Source organism: Phyllostomus discolor, chromosome 7 (assembly GCF_004126475.2).
Source record: "Phyllostomus discolor isolate MPI-MPIP mPhyDis1 chromosome 7, mPhyDis1.pri.v3, whole genome shotgun sequence".
In the NCBI taxonomy this organism is placed as follows: Eukaryota; Metazoa; Chordata; class Mammalia; order Chiroptera; family Phyllostomidae; genus Phyllostomus; species Phyllostomus discolor.
Genome location: NC_040909.2, coordinates 134678508 through 134683669, shown reverse-complemented (window position 1 = coordinate 134683669; position 5162 = coordinate 134678508). Strand labels below are relative to the sequence as shown.

At 61.3% G+C, this 5162-nt stretch overlaps 1 long non-coding RNA gene across 1 annotated transcript; it reads right to left on the bottom strand.

Annotated features, from left to right (window-relative positions):
- Nucleotides 1-205: 205 nt before the first annotated feature.
- Nucleotides 206-4815, bottom strand: LOC118501801. The gene is made up of 2 exons (XR_004904457.1): nt 3800-4815; nt 206-573 (listed from the first exon to the last, which is right to left on the bottom strand). It is a non-coding gene; the product is annotated as an uncharacterized LOC118501801 (long non-coding RNA).
- Nucleotides 4816-5162: the final 347 nt, after the last annotated feature.

The window sequence follows — 5162 nt, the reverse complement described above, 5'->3', positions numbered from 1 at the left end:
TTCTTGCTCACGTGGCTCCAGCTTCGGCCACGGAGCGTTCCTTCCAGCGGCCCCTCTGCACCTGGGGCCCTCGCCCTCCGCGCCAGCTGTGACTGGTTTGTCTCTGAGCATTTGGGTTCCCCTCCCCCTTCCTCCAGCCGGACTTTCTTTCTTTCCTTTCTCTCTCCTTCTCTCCTGCCTTTCTGACCGCTTTCTTTCTTTTTTTTAACACGTTTTTATGCTAGGACACCTGAGACGGCAAAGGGAGCCCCAGCCTTCGGGGTGCTCCCAGGTGAGGAGAGACAGATGGCAGGAACACCGGTCCACTACAAGGCAGCACATTGCACGGCCGGGGAGGCTGGGGAGCGACAGAGCCCTAGGGAGAGGCACCGGCCAGGCCACAGGCTGCGGTGTGCCGCTGGCCGGGCCCCGGCCAGAGGGGAATGGGAAGCAGCCGAGTGAGAGGCAGCGGGGCCAGGCGGAGAACGGTGACAGGATTCTGGGCAGGAAAAAGATGTCTGTGCAAAGAAGCCAAGCTGACAGCTGTCTCGGTGCACTGGGGACGCACAGCCAGCAGCTAGTGGCTAAGAGCGGCTGTAAAACAAACTAACAGGAAGAATGGTGTATCAGAGTTCCCCAGGGAAGCAGAATCACAGGGTGTGTGCGTGTGTGAGTGTGTGTGCGTGTGCACACCATATGGCTGGCAAGTCCAGTGCTGGAAGGCAGGCTGGCAGCTGAGCCCGGGGAAGAGTTGTGGCTTCAGTCAGATTCCGAATGCGGCGCCAGCAGCATTTCTCCCTCCTCGGGGGAGGTCTCTCTTTCTTCTCTTCTTGCCAACTGATTAGTCCAGGCCCACCCACGTTCTGGAGGGCAATCTGCTTTACTTACCCTGTCTTCTGATGGAAAAGTTAATCTCATCTAAAAGCTGCCTTCAGGGAAGCATCTCAAATGCATACTGTTGGACCAAAGTTCTGGGTGCGGTGTCCTCGCTGCACTGATGCATAATTAACCAGTGCAGGCGGGATGAGGGGAGGACGCCAGGTGGGCTCCGTGGCCCAGTGGGCGAGTCATCCCCCTGGACTTCCCTCTCTCGCCTTTCTTTCCAGGGTCCGGGCCCCACCCCACTGCTCTCCCAGGCCTCCTGCCCTCGAATGGGCTCCCTCCTGGGGCCCACTTGCCCGCCTGGCAGTGAGTCACACGGTGCCCACCATGCACAGCCTCCCGCTGCTCTCCTTTGAGGCGGAGCAGCACTCTGAAGCTGGGGGGCGCTGGCGTGCTCTTTCCGCCTCCTCTGCTACTGCTGAGCCTCGGGGTTTTAAGGAACAGGCACGGGGCGTCCGCCCTCGCCCCACCGCATTGCAGGGAAGGGCACGGTGCCGAGTCTGGTGCCTCCCCGTCCCTGTTCTGCCCTGAAGCTGCCTTCGAGGTCGCCTGGCAGTCAGACGGGCTCCGACACGCTGGGGGGCTGGGGACGGCCCCGGCACTGCCTCCACTGACCGCAGGGCCTCAGCCCACGCACGGCACCTCCCGGCCTCCCCCCATTTTTCCCTGAGGTGGGATCGCCGTTTCTACCCCACCGGCCTCTCGTCAGTGTGCTGTGAGGACAAGGGGACGAGCAGGGGCCAGTTCACTTGGCAGTTTTCAAAGGATTGTTTAATCATATGCTTCGCTTTTACTGGTTCTTCCGTCCCCCACCGAGAGTCTCAGCCCCGGGACCTCCCCCCTCCAGGGTCCACCAGAACGACTGAGGGAGGGCCCAGGCTAATGCGTGTCCCGCATTGTCCTGGACGGACCTTCCGCCTCCAGCCCTCCACAGAGGCTGTTGTTGGCGATGCGCTGGGACTTTTCAGGTTCACTGAAAGAATAATTTGGAAAACAATTTATAATGGTTAAAATGCCTCTTCCCAATTACCCCACTTTCACAGGCCCTGGCGGTTCATTCTTTGTCACCATAGCAACCCACAGCCTGTGACAAGGGGAGTGAACAGCATCCGGGCGGGACTGGGGGCGGACAGCGCAGCCACGTGGGGGACGTGGGCCCTGTGCCACCAGAACCGTCTCACGGGCCCTGGGAGCCCCGACACCTGGGCACTGTGGCCATCCTTTCGTAAAATCTTGCAGCTACGGATTGGATACATACCGAAGTCCCCCAACGCCGACCGGTCACTAGGGGCGTATTGGACGCGGGCCCAGGGGGGAATCCCAGCCCCACACTGGGCCCTAGCCCGGGGACCGAAACTACCACGGTGGGGAAGGCCACGCGAAGCTTCTAAAGTTTCACCCCACCCCCACCAGCCACGGCAATAAACAGCAAACAGCCACAGTCCCTGGTGGGGCGTGGGAAGCCCTCCCATGTCTGCTGAGTGTCTGGGGGGTGCACACGCAGGCACGCCGCCGAGGGGCGCACCGCCGTGGCTGAGCGGCGCAGCTGGGGTCGGCACAGAGACCCCACGGCCGGAACCATTGCCTCTCGGGCCCCCAGTGGACAGAGCCGCCGCCCCTCCCTGCAAGGCACTGGCTCCCCTGGGAAGATGGCGGGCCCCACCTCTCTGGAGTCGAGGTGTTGAGTCAGGAGCACGGGCTCCCCTGGGATGACTGAAATCGTTTTCTGTGCCGAAGAGAACCTGAAACAGGCGGTTTTTTCTTGCTTCCTTCGATTCAGTTCCTTTCCCCGTCTCTTCTGACCGGACCTGGGGCAGGCAGCCCAGCCTCCCCCCCAGTGGCAGGTGCCTGTGCAGACGCTCCCAGGAGCTAAGCGTTCCCTTTCCTGGGGATTGGACACAGATATCGTGGTGATTAGATTATGTAACATTTTTTTAAAAATGTGCCTTGGAACTGTGGTGCTAGGGGAAAGGGAAAGCCAGAGGTCCGGGCAGCTAGCTCTGCCTGGGGATTATAACCGGGTGGAGACAGAGCTCCTCTGAGGACCCCTCGAGGCCCGAACGCACTGGAAGGTGTGGACACAAGGACCAGTGCTGAGCTCGGGCAGAGATGCCAGGCTCCAGGGTTGGCACACAGTAGGTGCCGTGGGTTGAAGCATGTCCCCACACAGGGGGCTTAGCATCCCAGCCCCAGCCTTTCCCCTCACACAGCGGAGCCGCTGCTGAGCCCTGGGGGCTCGCTGCGGGGGGGGGACGGAGGGCCCCATCACGGGGGCCGGCCTGCGGGACCCTGTGGACTTGTCCCTCAGCTCCACCTTCCCCCCGGAAGCGCTCCTTTCCAGTTCAGCTGGGCTGTGCCACCCTCCCGCACGAGGGTGCTCGCTGACCTGGGAGCTCACCCAACCCCGTGGGGGGGTGGGGGGGGACTTTTGCGGAGGCTTCAGCACGACCCTCGGTCTATCAGCGACCCAATCTCCAGCCTCCCCTCCACCCCCATTCCCCCGAGGGCGGGGTGGGCAGGAAGGTCCCAGCTTCTAAGCACGGCGGGGCCCTTCTGGCGACCGAGTGCCCACCCTGGAGCCGTCCGGGGGCCTCCAGGGGGAGGCCTCGTTAGAACTGAGGTACCCTATCCCCCAGGAAATCCGAGGGGTGTCGGAGCTCCGTGTCAGGAACGGGGGGCAGAGACCAGTATGTGCCTTTCCTGTGAGATCATAAACACTCTCCGTGTGAAAGACCCAGAATGATCTCTGTTTACCTGGAAGGCCCCCCAGTGACTTAATCTCAAAGTGCCCAGGTTCCTACCCACTGTGTCTGAGACGTTTGTGTTTGTCGTGGTGGTTTCTGCGATCTGCCCTAACAGACTCCCCGGAAACCCAGCCCCACCACACACACACACACACACACACACACACTCTTTTTCTAACAGAGTCGGGCAGTACCGGTTTTAGGTTTTTGTCACCAACACAACCTGAGTCCTTCCGTGCCTGATCTGCTCCGTACCGTAAGCCATCTCGCAGGCCTGCGCCGGCCGTGGGAAGCCCTGGGTGAAGGTTGGAAGAGCGCTGACATGCACGCCCCGGCCCCTGGGCGACACGCACACGCCGGCGGAGGGGCTGACGTGTTGGGGGTCTGTCATCCTCACCGTCAGTCACTGGGGGTCTGCTCTGGTCCGTGACTGCAGCCTGACATCCTGGCCTCCGGGTTTCACTGCAGCTGCATCAGAATCTGAAGGGGTGGGGGCCCCCAAAAGTCACTCAGCCTCCTGGCTTTTGGGGGGGTGCGGGGCAGGCTGTTTTCTGAAGGGGAGGGGACGCAGACCGGCGTTCAGGATCTCACGGTGGACAACCTTTGGCCCTGCTCCAAAGGGCACGGGAGATCCCTGTGCAGGCCACAGCCAGGGAGAGAATTCTTGGGGGTCTCCAAGGGGGGCAGAAGGTCGGGCTCTGCTCACCACGGGCACCCCACACTCAGCCTCAGTTCTTGACCTCCGTGGAGGTTGACCATACTGCTGTGTCTTCAGATCCAGGAGCAGGTTGGGAGGGGAACAGGTGGGAGCAAGAAAACCTCGTCTCCTGAGTTGGACTGGCTTCCCCTTAGCTTCCGAGGGCCTCAGCGCTGGAAGGGACCTCGGGAGGCAGAGGGCCGGAGGGCCCCATTTCACGCTGAGAGACCGAGGCTCGGGTTCGAGAAGCCTGCTTCACGTCAGCGAGTGGCGGAGCCGGGCTCCGCGCCCTGCCCCCCAGGCACACCAGATCTGTGAAAGTACGTGTCTGAAATGTACCGTAAAGGGATCTGATTAGAATAAACCAGGCTTTTCTTTCAAAACCTTCCTGAGCTGGTAAATATTACTCATTAAGCCTTTAGAGAGAATTATGTTGGTCAAATTACATTTCTTTCAGCTACACCATGAGGGTGGAAGTTATTTGAGGAGAAAGGGGGGGCCCCATGGGGCCCCGCCGGGACTGTGATGAAGGTCGGCCCAGGTAGGACTGGGAGGGGAGCGGAAGGCTGAAAAGAACTCGGGATCCCCAGACAGCGTGAAGGACGTCGCGAGGGGGGAAATGTAATGCAGCAAAGCCAAGCAAAGCCAGCATTCCAGCCTCCCTGGCCCCGCCCAGCTCGGCCGCTGAGCAGCCGTGCCTTTCCGGAAGGTGCGCCTCCCTGCAAGGGGCCGCTTCCCCCTCTGTGCAGTGGGGTTAGCAGGCCCCCTACCTGCGTGCTCTCCCCGGGTGTTGTGAAGTCAGCAGGTTAATGAAGAGCCCCAGGCGAATGGGCATGAGAGGCAGAACAGGCCACTGCAGG